The sequence below is a fragment of the Carassius auratus genome, chromosome 45, assembly GCF_003368295.1.
Source record: "Carassius auratus strain Wakin chromosome 45, ASM336829v1, whole genome shotgun sequence".
Taxonomy (NCBI): domain Eukaryota; kingdom Metazoa; phylum Chordata; class Actinopteri; order Cypriniformes; family Cyprinidae; genus Carassius; species Carassius auratus.
In genome coordinates this window covers 1,417,656-1,440,798 of record NC_039287.1, presented here as the reverse complement: position 1 = coordinate 1,440,798, position 23,143 = coordinate 1,417,656, and the positions used below count along the sequence as shown (strand labels likewise).

The 23,143-nt window shown below is 37.4% G+C and overlaps 1 pseudogene; it reads left to right on the top strand.

Annotated features, from left to right (window-relative positions):
- Positions 1-23,132, top strand: part of LOC113062834 (nuclear receptor coactivator 1-like) — a 53,453-nt pseudogene extending 30,321 nt beyond the window's left edge.
- The last annotated feature ends 11 nt before the right edge of the window (positions 23,133-23,143 follow it).

The window sequence follows — 23,143 nt, the reverse complement described above, 5'->3', positions numbered from 1 at the left end:
TACCGTTGTAGATTATGTGTGTGAAAGAGATGATGAAACATTGAATAATGTGAAAAAACAAAGAGCGGGATGTGTCTTGGGAGACATTTTTCATTGAATTTCCAGAAAAGGTAATTGTAATCATTATTGTCACCATAATATAAAATGATCAAGATTTGAATTAGCCACACATCTTCAGCAAGGAAATTCTTCTGATCTGTCATGGAATCATTTGCAACTTGAAATTTTTTTTAGGCTACTTTACATTGATCCTGTCTGTTTGTGTTTATGAAAATGGTTGTCAATGTGTTGGCCGGATGATATGAACTAGGAATCTAGGACCAAATGTCACTTTCAGTCGGATGAAGGGTACATCAAAGAAATTTTCCACATTTCAGCCATGCTCTCATACAGCACAGCACACTTCGTTAACATTCCAGCCCCTCAGAAAATGCACTTGAAAAAAAATCTAAATCTGCTTCAGTTTGAAACCTGAGAAATGAAGTCAGAGCACAATACGCATGGCAAAGGTCAGGAAAACTGGCGGCCATTAGCTTTGTTTACTCACTGTGAAGTTCAGTGCCTGGGTGAAATTACTTGACGAATTATTCAGCTCATTTTGAGGACTGTGTCTAATGATAGTAATTTGTTCACTTTGTCAACCTTATGTAAAGTGACATGATGTGTTTAATAGAAGGAGAATCTTGCGCCCCACAATTTTATCTATTTCATTTCAATGAATCACAGTCTGATTCTAGGATGATTCTCGATGCATTTAAATACATTCACTCCTTTTAAATATAGGCTATTTCATGATGCAGAACCTTGATTGGTTGTGGTAAGATGTTTTAGAGCAGGGGTCTTCAACGATTTACAGGGTAAGGACCCCTTAAGGCGGTCGCACACCGGACGAGAAGCGCCGCGTCGCGCCACATGTAGGACAACTCAAGGTATCGCACATCGGATGCGCACATTCTATATGCATGAGCTCAATTTCGCAGCAAGATGGGAGAGTTTTAACTTCATCTATTATTATTATTATTTTAAATATATGGTTTTAATTGATAAAAGCTGAGTTTTGAACGTTAATTAATGAAAATAATCTGTGTTATTATAATAAGTCTGTTATTGTTTTGTTGTATCTGTTGTCTAAGCAACTGTGCAGCTGAAAACGTAACCAAATACTTTGTAATGTTTTATTTGAATGAAACAAGTGTACTGTATTTTAATTTCAGTTTCAGTTTATAACATCTGGGTTTTTTTAATATAAAACTATGCAGATGGCGCTCTGTGGCGTGGCAGAAATTTGAACAGCGTTCTGAGTCGTAGCTGGGTGCCGCGGACAGACGCCGAACGGTGTGTGTACACCCATAGAGAATAATGTGTTCGAATTTTAAAGACGTGGCGCGACGTGGTGCTCCGCTTTTCGTCTGGTGTGCGACCCCCTTTAGGCAACAGAGACAAAATGTGTCAAATAGAGCTACACATTAAGAATATAGCCTTCGATATATTAATAGAATCAAACCATATTATGATTAAGAATAAATTGTTATATGTACATTATTAAATTGAGATTTATGCATCATAACAAACAACATGTTGATATAATAATCACAGTTTGTTAGTTATTTAAAGTTGATTTTAATAGATTTGCAGAGTCATACATTTTAGTTTTACTAGTCGTTTACCTGAACTTTAGTTGTCTAAACTGCACAATGAATCTCTTACTTGTGTCATGTCGTTTGATAATGAGAGAGGTTTTGCGAGAGCGAGCATAACTCGGCACTCACCAAAATCTCCGGCATTGTGAGGTGGTTAAACACCTTGGCCATTGTGTTCAAGAAATCAACAAACATTTTCTGTGATTGGCTAGATTTCTCACAGCTTGCAAAACACGGTATAAATAGCAACGTTTCACCTTCTTCCGAGCTTAAACTTAAAAATGCAACGGAGTTGATACAATTAATATATCATTACAGTAGCAACTGATGGTGCCCTTGCTTTGCTTTCAGGGTGCTTAAATGTAAAATTGACTTTCACTTTCAGCTTATTTCACTTTTATGTTAAGGTGGTGTAGATCACCAGCTAGAGTCGTCAGGTTGTTGGTATGTAGTTGCAAAGGTGTTTTAAGATTTTTTAAGCTGTTTGCTATGTGGTATGTCCTTATTAGAGAATTTGTTGTGGGCGAAATGTAATAATTTCAGTAGGAATCCATGTGATTTTCTGTGACGGAGAAAGATTTCCCCTTGCTGATTTTGCAATTAACAGGATTCTGCCTGGTTTGAAAGCAAACTATTAACAATCAGCAGTGTACCTTTTTGTTACGAAATCTGGCCTTTTTTTTATTTGTTTGTGGTTTATTGTTTACCATATATAAAAATAATCAGCAGCACACCTCTCCTCAGCCTCACTGAAAGATTTGAGTATTGTACATGTTAGTTTTACAAAAAGTGTGGGTTGAGTTACGAAAATTGAATTCTGATAGTTAGGGATTTGAACAAAGCCATAAGTATGAGCAATAGTAATGGGGATTCATGCCTTGGCAAACAGTGGTAATAAATGAATTTTGAAGTCTTATGCTTTGATTTATCTGTTTTATTTTGAAAAATAGTAGGAGGGTTCTGGCAGTTCTGTATCTATAGGCTGCCTGTGTGCGTGTGACACCGTGAACACAAAAAGCCCTTACATCATGCAGATCGGAAATCTACTGTTGTGAGATCAGGTATCGCATGCTGCACCACTGCCAGAGTAACACTGCAGCCATGGCAACTGGCTGTGTTTGAAGTGGGAGTGATGTCAGAACGTTGTGATTGATCAGCCGGAGGATTGTGGGATTGACTGGGAGTCCCATTTGTATTTATTTGTTTAGGGGCGAATCGTAAGGATGTGGAGCTGGGTTCCTTTTCTCTTTTGCTCTTCTACAATTCTTGTATTACACTGACTTAACCACATGTTGACTCATTTCAGTCCCACAACCTGGGTTCACGATAATGTCATAGTTCAGTTATGTATGTGTGATCATACTGTAAGATATCAGCGTCAGCCCTCAGTTAACTCTGTCCTTCCCTTAACTTACAATAAATTGGCCAAGCATTTGCTTAAAGTCTCTGTAAAACCTTCAAAACTCCTTATTTTAAACTTTTGCTTTCCAAAATTCAGAACGCAGCAAACCAGATTGATGCCGTCGCCGAGTTGAGCGCTCTGCAGAAGTTCCTCAGTGAGAAATACATTGCTATTATGTGTGTAAATACGGTGCTCGAGCTCTGATCTAAATTTAGTATTTCCTTCAAGAAGACTTCACTCAAAATGCAGCCCAAAACAAACAGTCTCGTCTTCTCTTCTCTCCAGCTGCTGGACTGAGTCGTGTTCTCAGAAGCTTTGATCTCAAGAGGAGAAAGAAGGTTAAGTAGTTTGGCCACAGAATAATCATTGACACTTTATATCGCCTCTCTGAGTCAAACTGGCACAAGAGTGACCGAGTTGTGACTCTTCAGTCTCAAGCTTTTCTCAAGAGTGCTCGCTGCACTTACTGCGGCTGGCTCCTGTCCAAAAGTACCACTTTGCTCACATTAGTCTTAGAGAGGCTTCCGCTGCATAGCTTTCATCCACCCAGTCCAAGAGAGGAAGGAGGACAATAGTCAAATGATGCATGTTTTTTTTGTGTGTGTATAAAAGACGCTTGCACATTAGAGAAAGCTCTGATAGATAGGGAGGTGTGGATTACATGAACACCACAAACTGTTCTCAAAACCAGGAACCAAAACTTGAGGTCAAAAAATAATTGTGAATGTATGTTTCATTGTGTTACGCAAGCGTTCAAATATCTGGGGTTGGTAAGATTTATTTTTTTGTTTTTGAAAAAATGTGTCTCGTGCTCACCAAAGCCGCATTTATTTGATCAAAAATACAGTAAAAACTGTAATATTGTGAAATATAATTACAGTTTAAAATAATTTTTCCTGTGATGGCAAAGCTGGAATTTCAGCAACCATTACTTCAGTCATCAGTGTCACATCATCCTTTAGAAATCAATCTAATATACTGATTTACTGAATATTACTGATTTTTTTTTTTTTTTTGTGGAAACCATTATACATTTTTGTTTTTAAAAATTCTTTGATGAAAAGTAAGTTTAAAAGAATAGCATTTATTTCAATTTTATGACATTTATAAATATCTTGTCACATTGCATTACATACTTTATTTAAATAATTTTTTATTATTGTTTTATTTCCATAATGTATATTCAGGCATTCAAATTTAGACAACGTTGGTATCACGTATCTGGGATTTTAAAGTGATGTTCTTTGTGTGTTCACAGAGAAAGCAGCTCTGATGTCTCCAGATGATGAGGTGCAAAAGAGTGACATATCGTCAAGCAGTCAGGGCATGATGGAGAAGGAAGCCCTTGGGCCACTTCTCTTGGAGGTATATTAGCCTTTTTGGTAACACTTTATAATAACTGCACACTATTAATCATTCATTAAGCATTAGTAAACAGATCATTCATAATTTATAAAGCATTAATAGACAATAATAAGCAGTTTATAAATACAGATATAAAGGTTTTATTCTTGATTTAAAAGCATATCTATAATGTGTTTAATAATTGTATTTTCATACTTTATTCATGATCAATTTATCATTTCTCAATGAAGTATAGCATTATTTACAAACCAGTTATTTAGGAGTTGCCAGTGATTCATAAGATCACAAGAAATGTAGTAAATTCAGGTAGTTATAAAGCATTTAGTAGTGGTCATTTAACTATTTATGTGAGCTCATCTAAAGTGAATCTAGTTATGCCTTGTAAAGCATTTATAAAGGATATTTAAAGGCTCAGTTATCTTCTAAACAAAAACAAGAAACAAACACCACACAGTGAAACAGAACATAGAAATATTAACAGCCTTTAAATCTCATTTGTAAAAGCTTTACAAGGCATAAATAGTCCTCACTTTAGATGAGCTCACAAAAATAGTTAACTTACAACTACATATGTTTTATAACTACCTGAATTAACCCTGAATTACAGTATAAATGTTAATAAACCATTTATTAACACTATAAGTAACTATTACTATATGTTTGAATAAAAAGATGAATGCACATTTAAATAGTTTATTAATCATTTACTTACAATTTCTAAGTGATCTTATGAACCATTGACCACTCCTTAATAACTGGTGTGTAAATAATGCTATACTTAATTTAGAAATTATAAATTGATCATGAATAAAGTATGAAAAAACAATTATTAAATACATTATAGATATGCTTTTAAATCAGGTATAAAGCATTTATATCTGTATTTATAAACTGCTTTTAAATGTCTATTAATGCTTTATAAATGATGAATTAACTGTTTCCTAATGCTTAACTAATGATTAATAGCATGCAGTTATTATAAAGTGTTACCGATTTTTTAAACCGTTTATCTGTTGAAAAGACTGATATTGAGGTTTTATAATGTCAGAGTGTTGCCGTAGACCAGTTTTTTTTTTTTCTCCTCATCTGAGCCTGGCCCAGTTTCTATAATTGGGAATGACAAACTTTTGTTCAACATACATCTTTTTTTCTCCTATCTCTGTTTCACAAGGCCCTGGGTGGCTTCTTTTTCGCCGTGAACCGTGAGGGGCGCATTGTGTTTGTGTCTGAGAACGTCACCAGTTATCTGGGTTATACCCAGGAAGAGCTGATGACCTCCAGCGTCTACAGCATCCTACATGTGGGTGATCACAACGAGTTTGTGCGCAACCTGCTACCCAAGAGCCTTGGTGAGTCTCTCGGCGAGAAAGGACACATTAAGAGGAGAATTATAGCTAAAGATTTAACAGAAATGTTACACCTAACCAACCAGACATCATGTGACATGACACTCTTACAACCATTCAGAAGATATTTGATGATTAATATGCAGTTTTGGCAAGTAGGAATTTGGACCAATGAGATTTCTATGTGGGCGGGGCTATCGATAGCCATAGGCACCATTGGTTAGAACAAAAACATGTTGCTTGTTGCTTTATTACATTACACTTCTTTACATCATGTGGGGGGTACATAAAGGCACACTGAAATATTTTCAGTATTTTAAGACCGCATTACAAACCGTAAAGATCTTCATTACAAATGCATCATCACACAATCGATCTGTGCACAAAACCAACAAATGTAATGTTTAATGTATGGCAACACATCAAGACAGCGCTCACAGCATAACAACTCGGTGACAGACACTTCATTACAAACAAGCAGTTTATATTAAATACTGTTATTATTGGCACAGTGGCACAGTAAATCTCCTCACTTACGTTATTTGCGGCTTTCATCATGACGTGAAGATTGGCTAGTTAGTTTATTAGCATATATATTCTTTTTCGATCGAGATCCCACAGCAGGTGGTTAGTGATAAAAAGGCCCACACATTTATAGGAAAGATATAATTGGTCAGTCTTTGTGTAATTTAAAATTACACTCCCATTGATTTACTATTCCTGGGCCCTCTGTAATTTCATAGCTGGACCACCAATCACTGAGCTGCAAACGCTAGATGGAAACATTCTTATATGGAGAAAATGGGCGGAGTTCATTTGACGGATTCACTGAATAGGCAGATTTGAAGAGTTTATTTTTACAGAAATTGTATTTATTTTATTTAGATGATGATTGTCAAATAATGAATTGCTTAAAATTGGAAATTAGGACTTTTATTGAAAATAATATTTAAAAGTTTGTCATTTAAAAAAATATTTAAAATTGGAAATTGGTTGTTTTTTTTACAATAGTTTAGGCCCTCTCTAGAGGGCGCTGACAGTTCCCCACTTCATCATGGAGCCTAGAGAAAGTAGTTAGAATGTCCCTAAAATTCAAGATACGGGGCAAAAATGCCCGTTTGAGTTTTTGTCTCATATTTACATTATAGTTAAGCAATATCACATGAGCAATAAGTGAAATATCACACGAGTGCAAATTATGATACCAATCTTATACAACAGTACAATAAATAAGAAGTTAATATTGTGTTATTTTAGACACAATGCTGTCTGTTTTGCTAAATTTTGCCAACAAAAAAGCAGAACTGTTCATCTCCAAGCAACATAGCGGCATTTCATTTCTTAATACACGTTTTGAACGAATTGACTGAATCATTAGGCACGTTGAATTTGAAGCAGCACTGCACAGACCGATCGATGTGTGACATCAAAGTACCGCAAGAGGGATTCAAAAGCATAAAGTGCCGTCTGCTCTCCATAGCTCTTGCACGCACTGATTGGTCTGATGGTGATGATACGCTTCAAGTTGAACAAGCCTAATGATTCAATGGACCATTCATAAAGAGCCATTTACTTCACTCCTGAATGAATCAGCCATTGGAACGAATCAAATGAATTTACTCGATGACTTAATCATTAAGACATTTATCACCACCTACTAGCAGTTTTAGTTTATTGTTAAGAGTATCATTTCATTAAACAAATAATTTAATATTTCCTTAGCAATAATAATAAAATTAATAAAATAAGTTATTAAAGGTATAGTTCACCCACCCAAAAATGACAATTGTGTCATCATTTACTCAACCTCATGGTCTAAAAGAGTAATGTAATAAATTTGATCAAACAAAATATTTCTTGAGGAACCTACTTTTTGTAATGTCTGTTTGATGCTTTACACGACAATGACTTTAAATGATCTTTTGGGAGTAATTTTGTCCACATCATGTAATTAATTAAAAATTGTGATACCTTACCAGCCCTAATATATTTAATTATATTTTATTATTAGTAGTATTTTATTGGTAATAATAATATAAAATAGCAAAAAGAAATAGAAATAGAAACATTTATATGTGAAGATATATAAAAGAAGATAAATTAAAAATATATATTTTTGTATAATTTTATATTTTATTTTGCATTGTTAATATTAACTATTTTTTATATTTCATTATTAACAATATTTTTAATATTTATGTATATTTGTATTTCATTAGAAATTGAGATATAGGAGAAGATATCGAGGTTGAATTGTATTAGACTGTATGTTACTGTATGTTACGTTTGTGTTAGTTGTTTAAAAATAATCTAGCTAAAAACTAAAGGCAGGTAGTGTTCTGTTTTAACTATTAGCACAAAGGTTAGAGGTCAGCCTCTTTAAAATTAGAGCTCAGTGATACTCGACTTGTGGTTCTTTATCTCATACTTACCTTGCGCATCTGTGTGTGTTTTCAGTAAATGGTGTGCCATGGCCTCAGGAGCAAGGCCGAAGGAACAGCCACACGTTTAACTGCAGGTTGCTGAAAAGACCTCCAGACGAGGTGGACTCAGAGAACCAGGAGGCCCGACAACAGTATGAGCTCATGCAGTGCTTCACGGTCTCTCAGCCCAGAGCGGTGCAGGAGGAGGGCGAGGGTGAGACCACACACATACTCATAAAGTCATACCCATATAAATATTTAGCTTAGTGGAGGGAGTCTGATGAAGCTGTCGTTGACACGCCAGTCTTCAAATACGAAATCATTTTTTTTTAGGGGTGAAGTTCAAAAGTCTGAGTCCACTAATAAAAATTCCTGTATTTTGCATTTTTCTAATTGAATTATGTTTAATCATGATCTGTACAGATTTATGAAAAATTTTTTGGTATGTGTTGCATATGGCACTTCAAACCATTATGTCTGTATTATCCACAGACCTGCAGAGCTGTTTGATCTGTATAGCATGCCGAATACCCCATCCACCTCAGATCCCTGTCAGTACAGAGTCCTTCATCACCAAGCAGGACCCTACAGGTAGTGTTTCATTATACACACACACACACACACACACACACACACACACCTGTTGATCTGACCACATTATCATCATGTAAGAGCTCATGCAGGGTTATTGTCATAGGCAAAAAAAAATAAAGAATAAAATACAGAATCAAACGAATATTGGAAAGTAGAAAAACTGTGGCTGAAATAGCTGTTCCTGAAATTGTTAGTGATTATAAACACACCTTACATTTCATTGCACTCTATTTTGTATTTTTTGAATGTCACACCAAGAAGCGACAGGTACAATGAGCTGACACATCTTTTCCCATAATTCCTGATTAAAAACAGACATGGCTTTCTCCCTAAAATAAAGCGTGCTTAGTTTTGTACAGTACTGTTCAAAAGCTTGGATTTAGTTTTAAAGCAATTCACAAATTTATTTAGCCAGGGCATATAAAGTGAATTAGAAGTGACAGTAAAGACATTCATAATATTACAAAATATTTATTTTTCAAATAGCTGCTGTTATTTTAAAATGTAATAATATTTCACTATATTACTTTTCTAATGTATTTTTGGTCACTTCATTTTACAGCCTTAGTGAGCATAAGAAACTTGTTTCAAGGACTGCTTTTTTCTTACTGACTGAAAAACGGCTGCAAGAACAGAAAAATGAAACTGCTTTCTTTTTCTGTTCTTGTAGAAGGAAGTGCAAAATGGTTTGTTGTTAAATCTGTGATTTGAAAAGCTTCTTCCTCTTGAACCTGAAGTCCTGTTTACAAAATCATGTGTGTGTGTGTGTGTGCGCACACAGGGAAAATCATCTCTATTGAGACGAGTGCTCTGAGGGCCACAGGCCGACCAGGTTGGGAGGACCTGGTCAGGAAGTGCATCTACGCATTCTTCCAGCCTCAGGGCAATGAGCCCTCCCATGCCAAGAAGCTGCTTCATGAGGGTGAGCGCTTTCACCTCCATCTATAGCCATTTTGAGTAGTACTTGACTTTTCAAGCAGTTATGATCTGCCCTTGCCTTCCTTGCCTAGAGAACGACAGTTTATGATTTAATGTCACATGATCCTTCAGTAGTCATGCAGATTCAGTCTGATTTGCTGTACTATTATGTGTTTTTGTAGAAACGTGATTTAATGCTAATTTTTATCAATTTATTGTACGTTGCTGAATGAAAGGATTTTTGACAGCGGACTCTTGAACCGTAGTGTCAGTATGCAGCTTACATGTGGACGTATCCTAAATGTGGAGAACATGTAGTGCAGGCTAACTGATAAATCATTGTTTTTGATTGAAAATGTTTGCATGCAATTATAGTTAGCAAATGAGACTTATTGTTACTAAGTTGATATATGTAAATATGGGAACTATAAAACAAACTAGTTTTTATTCTCTGTGTTTGTGTTGACAGTGATGACCCACGGCATGGCCATCAGTCCTCTGTACCATTTCAAACTGAGTGACGGGACGTCCCTCAGTGCGCAGACACGCTGCAAATTCTGCTGCCCCCCAAACCCAGACGTACAGCCCTTCATCATGGGCATTCACACTATAGACAGGTAGCTGATGATGTCCTCCGCATTTATATGAGCATGTCACACAATAATAACTATTGCATCATGTGTATATATATAATTTTATGATTAAATGTGTTTTAGGGAACACAACACTGCTAGCTCTCAGGAAAACACTACCCCTAGCCTTCTGTCTCCTGCTGCCCCAGCCTCCCGCTCACCTGCCCTGCAGACCTCCAGTGACCTCAGCCTCCATCTCAACAACAGAAATGGCACCTGTGCCACTCCTGGACCCCCAACACCCACTCCGCCAGGCTACCTGACGCCCAGCCGCGTTGGGCCATCCCAGCAGGTCAGCAGCCCCTCTCCACTTGGCAGCCCTCTCACTGCCACCCCTACCTCATTCATGTCGCCTCGACCTCTACGGGGCAGCCCAGGCCTGGCCAGCAGCCCACGTGTGCCCAGCCATCCCTTTTCCCCCTCTGCGCCTGGCATCCACTCGCCCGCTGGCGGACTGACCAGGCAGCAGTCTGGTGGCGACAGCATCAGTTTCTCTCTCCCCTCTCCCTTACCCCCCAGACAGACTCCAACCCCTAGTAGCTCCCCAGCACTTCAGCCCCCGGCCAAACCGCCGGAAGCGTCCGCTGATGAGCCTAAAGCTACTGCGGTGGGCAACCCCAAACTTAACCAGCTTTTGGACGGTGCCCCTGAACATGACTCCCAACCCCGTCCCGCACCCGGGACCCAGTGTCCGGCTTCTCACAGTACTCTGACTGAGCGGCATAAGATTCTGCACCGCCTGCTCCAGGACAGCAGCCCTGCAGATGCAGGCAAGGAGCCCGACGTCAAGAAAGAGCCCCCGACCAGTCCCAACGCGGCCTTGGTGGCACGGGGAAATGGGAAGGAAACCCAGGACCACCAGCTGCTGCGCTTTCTGCTGGATACGGATGAGAAGGACCTGGAGGACTTGCCGCCTCCAGCCGTCTTTAGCCTCCATACGGTCAAGGTAAAGGCAGAGAAGAAAGGGAGCAGAGAGAATGTGCCCTGTGCCGCTGCTGCTGCCGCCACCACCGTGTCTGCAGTCGCTTGCTCGCCTCAATCCAGTGACAAGCCCAGCCCGGTATTTACATCCTTATTTCATTATTTGTACTTAGTGAATTAATCCAAGTACATAAAATATGTGCTTGTTACTTTGTTACTTAATGTCTTGTTGCCTTTATTAACATTTTTCATGGCCTTCATAACTCAAGTAAAGTTTACTGTACATGGTCTTTGAGAAATAACACTAATTTACTTTAACCTTTGATCAATTTAATGAATCTTTGCTGAAAAGTATTTTAAAAAAGACTGACCCCAAACTTTTGAATGCTCTAGTGTTTTAACTCCTAAAAATCTGACCGCAAATAGGATGTTTGGCCGATGGAAGTCTATTTTGACAATTTACTGCTTCTCCATGTGGATCTCAGCAGCAAAATCACTATTTGTTATTGAAGGTTCTTTTTTATTTCAAAACTGGTAATGAGAGTGAGTTGAAAAAAGAGCATCATTATGACAATACTTAAACAATTTTAATTAAAAAATACTCAAGAAAGCATAAAGAATTCAATGCATTTAATTGCAATTATTTTGTTGTTTCAGAAGATCAGGTTTTAAAACAAAGTTCTGTTTTCAGATGTTTTTTGTTGAACGTTGATGCATGTTTTAAGTTAAAATTAAAAATTTTGATTTAATTTGGCATATTTTAATACATATAATATTTTATTCAGACTAAAACTAAAATGATTGATTTTTACATGATGACATTAACTACATTTTATATTATTATTATTATTATTTTTTGCCAGAAAACAGTAACTTACAATACTTTTTTTAAAATTTTTTTTATGGCTTGCAATTAGAACAATGCACAAATTAAACTGATTTAAAATAGCCACAATTTCTGACGTGGTTTTCTATATAATATTTTATTGTATTATTACTTAATGTGGGCAAATATCTTACATTATATTTTATTGCTTTGATGCTGGACATGCCGACATCTCAGCATTCATCTCACAGGAAATATCTCAGTCTTTTATGAAAATAAATTCCAGCTTCAATCCAGCTTTAACGTGAACTCTAGCATGAATATTGATAGTATATTTTGTAGCGGTTTGAACAGAAATGAAAGTTCTGGGCCGAAACCGAAAATTCTAGATGCACTTGGTTGAAAACCGAAATCGAAAATGCATTGTAATAATTATTTATTATTTTATTAAATAATATAAAGTCATTTTGTAAGACTTTTTAATTTAACTCAATAATTTTAATTATACTGAATTTTAAAAACTCGGACAGAAAATACATTATTATTAAATATCAAATATATTTCTCTTTTGGCCGCCGAAATTTCAGTGCATTTTGTAGAGTTTACTCTATTGCAGTGATTTGAGGCAGTCACATGTGGACTTTGTCTTTCTTGTGCTCTGGTGTGCCTTTTGATGTTGATGACCTTTGCTATCATTTCCATTCCACATCTGTATGTGTTTACATGAGTAGCAGTTTCCCGGCACCGATCTGGACACTTTGAACCAGCTCTTGCCCACTTTGAGAAGCTCTGTGGGAGGTAAAGCAGCAGAGGAGCCAGTGCTCGTCCAGCCCAGTGAGGACAACATTTCCATCGGGTTGAATGTGAAGAGAGAGTCACCAGGAACATCAAGCCAATGTGAGGCCCATTTTAGTATAGTAATAATAAAAATAAATAATATTTCATTTATCTTAAGTCCTCAATAACTACTTTTTCCTCCTCCGTCTCTCTGTAGCATTCCCTGATGGATCAAACCTCTCAAATCAGTCCTCTTTTGAGTTCTGTGACCCCTCTACACCAAACCAGGGTCAGGTCCAGGTGTCGGATCTTGGGCAGACAGACCCATTTCAGCCACCCAAGGAGAGCAGCAGCCCCTTTGCCAATTCAACCAGCCTCAACTCTTTCAACACCAACACAGGTGCAGGATTGAACGCGTCACCATGTTTGAAAACAGAAACGGTTTGATTAGTTAATGAAGGGGAGAAGTAAGACAGTTAAAATAACAGAAAATTGTCTCGTTTGATTCAGGTCTGGCCAAGCTGGAGCTTTCCGAGTCCCAGCAGTTCCAGCCCTTGTCCCTGGCTGAACCAATGACCTTCGATAGCAGCTTGGGCAACCAGACACAGACCCCTCTGTCCTCTCCTCAAGAGTGAGTGCTACAGAAACGAACAAAAGAATTTGAGTAATATAACAACTATTTATTTGCATTTTATTGAAACCTCTTGTTTCTGTACATTTTTGTACCTTAGTGATTTTTATTGGTGTCACTAACTACTGAAAGAACCTATGTAAAATTAGACAATTTATTTAAAAATCCCTACGATTCTTTAACATTTGGGTGGTGGAGTAGGTGCTGTATATTATGATTGAAATCAGAAAATGTAATCACACACACACACACACACACACACACACACATATATATATATATAGTATTATTATTAATAATAATAATAATTAAAAATATAACTATAACAAATATTAGTAACCTCACCAGAGTTTGACTTTGTTGAATCTCATATAATGGTGAAAGCAAAAACATGTTTTTTAACTACATTAAGTAGTAATTTCAGTAATTTTTTATGTGCTATGGAAGTATTTATTTATGTTTTTAATTGGCCTTTATTTTAATATTTTCATTTTTATTTTTAAATTAAGTTTTAGTCATCTTGTTATGTTCTTATATTGCATTTATGAATTAGATTTTGTTAAATATTTCTTTATCTTTAGTTTGACATTTGTGTTTATATGTGTTGAGGACATTCAAGTAAATTATCTCTGATTAATATCTAGGTGTAATTGTTATTTTAAAAACTATTAGCAGGTGTAATGTTTTGTCTCATCTCTGAAGAATCGATAGAAATATTTATATTTCCAGTCAGAATTACTGTTATAAACATATCTCAGTCACAGGGAAGCAGGTGTGCACTTTCACCCAAATTCAACTTTAATTAACCATGCAATATAAAATAGAACTGTCAGCTGCTTAAACAAAGTTCATCAAGATCTGGGGACAGTGTCTTAAGAACTAGTTTAACCAACTGGCAGTTAGCCAAGGGCTAATCAGTCTTATTTTTTGGATTCAGCTTAGACTATTCTAAGTTTTATGTAACCAAATGTAAAAAAAAAAATTGACAAACCTTGAAGAAAAAAATAGATGACTAACTGTTAAGACTAGTCTAAACCTTTTATGCAACCAGTCATGGAATCATATAGACTGCCTTTTTTTCTATGCTGTAAGCAGGCAGTGTGTTCCGTGTCCGCTGGATGAGATGCTGTGTCCACCCACCACACCTGAGGGCTGTAACGACGAGAAGGCCCTGCTGGAGCAGCTGGTCACTTTCTTGAGCCGCACTGACGAGAGTGAGTTGGCCGAGCTGGACAGAGCATTGGGGATCGACAAGATTGTTCAAGTTAGTATTATTAGAAAAACAATTCTTCTCATACATTTTACATTTACAAGAAAAGTGTGTCTAAAGGTTGACTGGTTTACTGTCTCGCCTACAGGGTGGATGCCTCGAACCTGTCACCCAGACCTTTCCTCAGTCTCAGCCTCCAACACCTGTTCCTATGGACCCCAAGCTGCCTAACTACCCCTCTCAGTTCCCCACCTCACCCTCACAGTTTCCTGCTGAGATGGGCACAGCACAGGGCATGAGTTTCGGGGCCCCACGGATGGCGTTTCCAGGCAACGTGGGAGTGACGGTGCGGCCCGGCATGAACCGAGCTCCTGGTGTGCCCAACCAGCTGCGGCTACCTCCCAACCAGCTGAGACTCCAGCTCCAGCAACGTTTGCAAGGCCCGCAGCAGGTAGAGCTTCAGCTTTAGCTTTCACTTCATTGTGTAATAATAAATGTGAACCACAACTTCTAAATCCCCCTTTTGGATTTTCTTGCACTGTGTAACAGATCCTTTCAAATAACATGCTGTGGAACTAACCTATTCTTTTGTCGAGTGCAGCTGCCGAGTGAACGTGTGATTAGTTGCACTTGTTTAGTGGTGATGTATCTCATCTCTCCATCAGCTCCAGAACAGGCTTGCGGCCATGGGTCAGTTCCCACAAGGGGGGCATGTTGCCATGGGGATGCGTCAGGGCATGCAGCAGCCTCAGATGCCCTCTCAGGTTAGTGTCACATGCACCGAGGCGAATAATTAATTTCATTTGTAGGGGTGCAAGCATTTGCTCTGACAAAATTTGATTAAGATTGTTTATCTCAGATATGAATCTTGGTTACAGTTCAGTTTGATTTGATTAGTTTTGGTATGGTTCATAATTATATATACTGATGATAAAATATATTTTTTTTCTTTTCTTTTTTAAAGCTAAATTATACATATTTTTTACATACATATGTTAAATTGTATTATATATAGTTCATACATTTATATTTTATATCAAATTCTAAATCATATTATTACTACTATTATTATTATTGTAAATAAGCTAGTATTGTTTATTATTTGTTATTTATTATTATTTATTTGTGTGTGTGTGTGTGTGTGTGTGTGTGGATATATATATATATATAGAGAGAGAGAGAGAGAGAGAGAGAGAGAGAGAGAGAGAAAGAAAGAGAGGTCAAATGGATAGAAAAATATTAACACGTCTTTATTTTGATATATTTTATACAAATAATTATAATTATTATTCTAAATATGATAATATATTATTTTGATTATAAATTTGTAATTAAATAATTATACAGATTTTTTTCATTAAATATATACATTTTCAAACATATATTTATGTATTAATGCAAAAGTTGTGGTTTGGGACATGGGTAAAAAATAATACTAGTATTTATTTTATATCTTTTTACAAGATCAATGCATTTCTTATGAAAATCTAAAATGATTAATATTAATATTATTATTACTATTATCATTGTCATTGATGCATCTGTGCATTTTTGCTTTCGCAATCATTGTTTGTTTTTCTGTTTGTGTCTTTCAATGAAACTGAAATCCCGTCTTTTCTCTCAACAGCCTCCACTCAATGCTCAAATGATGGCCCAGCGGCAACGGGAGCTTTATAGTTTCCAGCACCGCCAGCGGCAGCTTATGCAGCAGAAGGTATTGCTGATGAGGCAGGGGATGAACACAGGACCTCTGGGGGCTCAGCGAGTTCCTAAGAGCCCACAGCAGCAACAGCCACCACAGCAGCAGCAGTTCGGTTTTTCTCCAGGCTACAATGCCGTGCCTGGAAACACGCCTACCTCCCCAAGCCATTTTAACCCCATGGGAGGACCTCTGGACCCCAAGCTACCTACCAGGGTGGGCATGGGAAACCAAGGCATTATGGGAGGCATTCAAGGGCAATTTGGTGGGCCTGTGAACACTCCTGTTCAACAGGGACTTTTCCAGCAGTTTGGGGGATCTGGTATGTCTCATTTATAAGCTACTAATTTATCGTCACCCGTGTTATTATAACTACCGTAGCTAACACTAAAACCATAAAATTAAATTTAACTTAAAATATTTTTAAATGTAGACTTGTATAATTTCAGATAAGCAACATTTTTCATTTTTATTTAGTTTACCTGATGCACTAAATTAACTAAAGCTGAAGTAAAAAATTGTGATACTATGTAGACATCAAAATAAAAAATATTAAATTGCAAAAATAGTCATATAAAAATATAATAATAAAAAAATGCAATTAAAAATAATGACAACTTTTAATGCTTCTGTCATGATGACTAAAAGAGCCAATGCACATCTCTCTCACAGGCATGATCCAGCAAGCAGATCCATCCTTCGCTCCTGAGCTTAGTCCCAACCAGCCCCCTGCTTTCACCTCAGAACTCAACCTCCCAGAATCCTCTGCTCCAGCAAGCGCAGCCTCCACCTGGTTATCAGTCACCTGACATAAAGAATTGGCAGCAAGGGGCCATGGGCAACAACAGGTATGGTGTTTGATAGCAGTCACCAAAAGGTCAGAAAACTTGTGTCTGTGTGTTCATCTTCATTTAAACCATTTCTTCTTGTTTTGTGGCAGTATGTATAACCAGGCAGGCCAGCCTGTCTCTCAGAGCTTTGGGCAGCAAGGCGTGTATAACAACATGAGCATCACCGTGTCAATGGCTGGAGGGTCAGGAGCGGTGAGCACTCTACCTCCTATTGGACCATCTGTCGGCATGGGCAACAATAACCTTGGCAACGTCACTTCAATGTGTAACGATCAGGTAAGATGGTCATTGGTTACTTATCGAGTCTTCATTTACTCACCCGCATACTGTTTTTATGTGCAACTACTTTTTCCTTCAGCGGAAAAAAAATGTTTTTATTAACATTTTGAAAGTTTCAGTCCCCCTTCATTGTTACTACACTTGTTACACTGTGTTATTTTAGCATAATTGATATACTATTATAGTTTTTGTTAATATTTTGAATTTGATTTTAGATTTCTGTATATTTTCTACTGCAATTAAAAAAAAAATTATTAGTTTATTTAGAAATGTTGGCAACAAGCTGAAATAAATGTTAAAAGAGTAAAGGTTTATTTTTATATTTTATTTTTTTATCTTCATGTTAATTTTTTCAAGTACTGAAAATGTTAACGATAATAACTGTACACTACCATTCAAAAGATGTGGAAGATGTTTTTTTAATATTTAAAAAAGCTAAGGCTGCATTTATTTGATTAAAATTACAGTTAAACAGTAATATTGTGAAGTATAATTAAAAAAATGTAAAGAGTTTTTAAACAGTATTTTAATATATCTTTATATTTAAATGTTTATATTTTATATTTAATTTATTCCTGTAATGATGACAGCTATATTTTCAAAAGCCATTAATTGTTATTCAGTGCCACATGATCCTTCAGAAATCACTCTTAATATTCTGATTTGGTGCTCAAAAAACATTTTGTATTATTATCATCAGTGTGCGAAACTGTTGTGCTGCTTATTTTATATATATTTTTTTTAAGTAATCTTTTTGTAATATTATAAATGTTAGTTGTCATTTTGTTCAATGTAATGCATTCTTTAAATCATATGTAACGTGACATGACGTGACGTTTTTCATTCATTCCCATTTCTCAGGTACAGCAGGTTCAGGTGTTCGCTGATGTCCAGTGCACGGTAAACCTGGTGGGAAGTGACTCCTATCTTAACCAGTCGGGGCCCATGGGGTCCCAGAAGGGCCCGAGCGGGACCCCCACAGCCCAGGCTCAGCAGAAAAGCCTCCTTCAGCAGCTCCTGACCGAGTGAGTCGCCCACCGTCTGCCAGAGGACCGTCTCCACATGTAGAGATTTTTATTCTTCACCTTTGGTTTCTATACAGTATATCTGCAGGGTCGGTGTCTGGGCCCAGGCTTGTGAGCTTTCATAGCCGTTCGACAAAGTGCTCATTCCTGGTCACCTTTTTAAATGTCTGTTTCCGGAAAGGAGAAAGGATCACGTTCCAGAATTTGCCAAGCCTGTAAAAAAAATAAAAAATAGGACCTGCTGCTTCAGCCGGCTGCACGTCCTGTCGGTCAGGCCAACGTTGCAGTGCTTCTTGGAGAGCAGCGCAGCAGCTGAGCTTGGATTGGTCGAACTGGAAACTGGAGCAGGCTGTTGTCATAGTGTTGCTATATTCATGGTGTATTGCTCAGTTTCAGCTGGATCTGTGACTGATAGGCTCTCCTCAGCAGTGCCTGATGATGGGAGGAATTTCCCACCTCTTTTTATTTGTTAGTCTGTTTTGTTTGTTGTCATTTTGTTTTATTTTTCTGTTTTTTTTTTGTTTTTCTCTGTTGTCGTTTTCAGAACAAGCATCGCCAGGATGGGAGACTGCTCTGTAGTGTGTATCCGTCTGCCGCAAGCTTTCCTGGCAGCACCGTTTTGAAACAGCAGACATTTTTTTTTAACCATGTCCTACACATTTCCCCCCCACAGCAGCTGTGAATACGAGCCACTTAGGGTCAACTCAGCCTATCAGTGTTGTTTGCGGCGACGTGTTGTGCAGGATGGTATTATTGTACAGCACAAATGGACAAAGTTGGGACAAGCTCACACTTTGTAATTTCCTTTAAAAATGAAACCTCATCAATTTACAGGCAACTCTTGTTTCGGAAGCATCAACTTCACACCAGTTCCTTTCTAATGACTTTGAGAATCTGTCATGTCACTTTTGTCATTTTAAACGTAATCATCCATGGGGCTCTCGCACGCTCTCATATATCAAGAGACTCAAATTTTTACGATTGATATTGGTTATCGAACACCCCGGTAAATGTTACAAACCCTCTGTTGCATTGCACGCAGTTGCGAAAATGTAGATTGTACATTGATTTTCATTATACAGTTGAGTGTTTCAAGAATGCTCTTCAAAACCACAGGTGCTCTCTCCTGAATGGAGGAGCAAGGCGTTGTTTTGCGCAATGTCCGTACCGTCGGCTGCATTCTCCAGCTCTTTGACTGCTCATGAGACTACTGTTGCCCAGTCACACACTGTTCATCAGCGTTATCCTTTGTTCATTTACCCTACTAGTCATCCCCGATTGATTTCGAACCTAAAGATTTGCTATTTTAAGTGAAACGTGCTAATGTAAAATCAAATATTTTTTATTTTTTTGATCAAAGATGTCAAAACAAAAAGACTTGCTATGTTTGAAATTGATGTCTCGCCATTTGAGCACGAGGTATTTCACAAATCGTGCAACATCATTGGAGCACAGCTCGTAACCGCGTTGCATGCGCAACCGTCTCACGTATTTTCATCCTCCTTTAACAGTGTTCTTTTGTTCGTGACACTATATAAAAATGTCTAATTTCGTAAAGCAGATTCTCAGTCGTCTACGAAATTCAGCCGGCAGTATGTACTGTTGAGATCGAGCCACTTTCTGCTATGTATAAATGTACATAGATATTTCAAAAAGCGAGATTAATTGACACATACATAACATTTAAGTCATTCAAGTCTGTGTTTTTCCCGTTTTTGGCTCACCGAAAAAACACAGATGTCGTAATTAATAAACTCTGCCCTCCTCTTTGGGGAACAGGCATTCCTGTATAGATAAAAATGTTTTTTATGCAGTGGATAAGATTCATTTAATGAACCCTACCTGTCATCATTACCGTGTTTATGCCAAATATACCAAACTAGCAAACAGCGCCTATTAATACTGTTTTTATCGTTCTGATTTCTCATTTATAACGGCTCTCACAGTCAATACACAACATCAAGGTACAATAGAACTATTCAGAACCTGGATTATCAAAGTATTGTGTATATAACAGATAAATGTGAATATGTATCTGTTCAGAATCAACAAAATGTAGTGCTCCGAGTTTGTGGTAATAACTACTTGCTTCCATTTTTTTTTCTTTCTTTTTTTTGATATGTGTATGGCTGTCTGAAAGCGTGTATGTGTGTGATTAATACTGTATATCTGGTGTTTAAAATGGAAAAACAGACAAATGTCCTGATTTTGATTTTCCTTTTTGTTTTTTTATACCTGCAATTTTTCCTGTGGGTGTTGAGATTGCTCTATATGTGAGAATGGTTTAGCGACTGCTGAATGTGACTTTGCTGAGGGAGAAGCAGCATGGACTGGCTTTTGTACGGGTTAATTTAAAAAAAAAAAAGAAGAAAAAAAAAGGCCATATTATTTAATTTCTCTGTTGTCAAAGTTTAAACAGCTCTGACGAAGTGGAACCTTGGTTTGAGAACAGCACTGGCTTATCGTAGTGGGGTTTCGTCAACTGCCTGATGTAGTTTTTGCCATGTGTAAACGCATTTAAGACAAGAACGGATATATGACCAAAGCTTCAAGATACTAAAAGATCCATATCATATGCAAGGTTCATGCAATTCGACAAATGTAGCATTGAGTTTTTCCTGAATAGGTGTCCCGTATCCCGTCATGTTTATAACACTACCACTTTGTCTTTACTTTTTGGACATATTCCCTTTTCAAAGATGTTCAGTAGCGATTTTCTTCAGATGTTCCCCCGTTGCTACTGATCTACCAAACATGCAAATGCCTCATCGGGAGGAACTTTAGTCACTGTTTTCAGAAAGACAGATTCCTAACCGCTAGCTATGCACCTTTAGAGGTTTAAATAAAAAGCTTTAGGCTTTTGTTTTAAAACTGACTACTCCAAATGGATTATTGCCTCGAATGCAATATTCCAGTAATGCATGCTGACAAATATCTGCAGTTTTTCTTCTATTTAGTTTTTTAACTCAAGGATATACATCATATGTAGTTCGAAACAAGTGGTTTCAAACTACTCGGGCTAAAAACGAGAAAACCATACTGATGCAACTATACTTCGATATTTGACTTTATTTAGCTGGATTCTTTATACCAAATTTGAGGTGCCTCTTGTACATATTTTCAGCATAGAGGACTGCTCCTCACCATTTGATGAACGTCATCTTGTTTATGAAGATTTTCTTATACTGACCTTTGTAAGACTTTTGCTGTATTTTACATGAAGTTTTTTACTAAAAACCTAAATGTACCAGGAACTTGCAAGGAATACAATCTAATTTTGCACTTTACACATGAATTACCAGGAAAGAGGCCATGTTTAAATCAGAATATAGCGTCATGTTCGAAAAAAAAAAAAAAGAATACCCCCTGAATGTATTTTTGCTAAGTGAAATGCCATTTTGCTTTCCACGAAAAATCTAAACGTGTCTCGGGTTCTTCAGGAAGAACTTGGCTTGGTGGACCCTCATCACTGGATCCCTTAAAAGAGCAGGGTAGCGGAGACTTTGCTACATGAGTGTTTTTTCTGCTGCTGAACCATAGATCTAACTATGCCTATCTTCTTCAGGTGCTCCACCTCCCCTTTTCCCCGTCCTTTTAGTGATTGCATTCAAGTTCAGACCTTCTGGCTTTATCTTTTAAAGACATTCCTCATCGTACTCTGCTTTCTGTTCATCCTGGTCTGTATCGTAGGCTTTGAAAGTCATTTCAGGCCCCGCATGCTCAGTGCCAAGTGCTAAGAACCATTTATGCCAACTTGTACAATCTGCATTTCCTCATATCATAGTAGTGAATCCTACGTATCGACCACCACACACTCTCCTCGTCATTCAGATGTCATCTCTAACACGGTATCATCTACAGTAGCTACTGTTTACCTGAGATTTTTCACATATTGTAAGTGCTGCCTTATTAATATCCAGATATTAGTTGTATTGGTAAAGGGAAGTCATGTGTTTGTAGCTCCACTGAAACGGCGCTTGTTCTTTCAAGGCAAGGTTCCACTTTTCACCTGTAAAATTAATATAAATAAACAAATATATATAGATATATACATTTTACTCATTTTGTCCAGTTTTGTATAATACTTGTGAACTTTTTTTTTTTCCCTTTTCTTAAGAGGTATCATTGCAGCTGTGTGTGGGACATAATGAATGAAGATGTATCTGGGAGACTTCTGCATGTTTTGTCATGTTTTTGTTTTCTCTATATCCAGGTTTATCTGGAGAATCCTACCTTTCTTAGGACGTTGTAGACAATCAGTCACATGCTGGGTCCAGCTCCTGCGGGATTGTCCTGCGGGCTGCAAAACTGTTTCGCATCTACTGAATCGGTCTTATTTTTCTTGTCCATTTCATGGAATTTTGTGGCTGCTCAAACTGAGATTTGAAGTTTACACACACATACATTTACACACACATGCATACATATACACTCAGACAAACAAGAAACACTCACTCGTGCATATGGCCCCTTTGTTGCTTTTCCAAGGTGTAGATACATACCTTGAAGGAAATTATGCTTTGACTAACAAATCTCTATAACATCCATGAATGTGAGAATGCAACACATTGCAATAAAGCACCATGTAAAAAAGGACTGCAAGT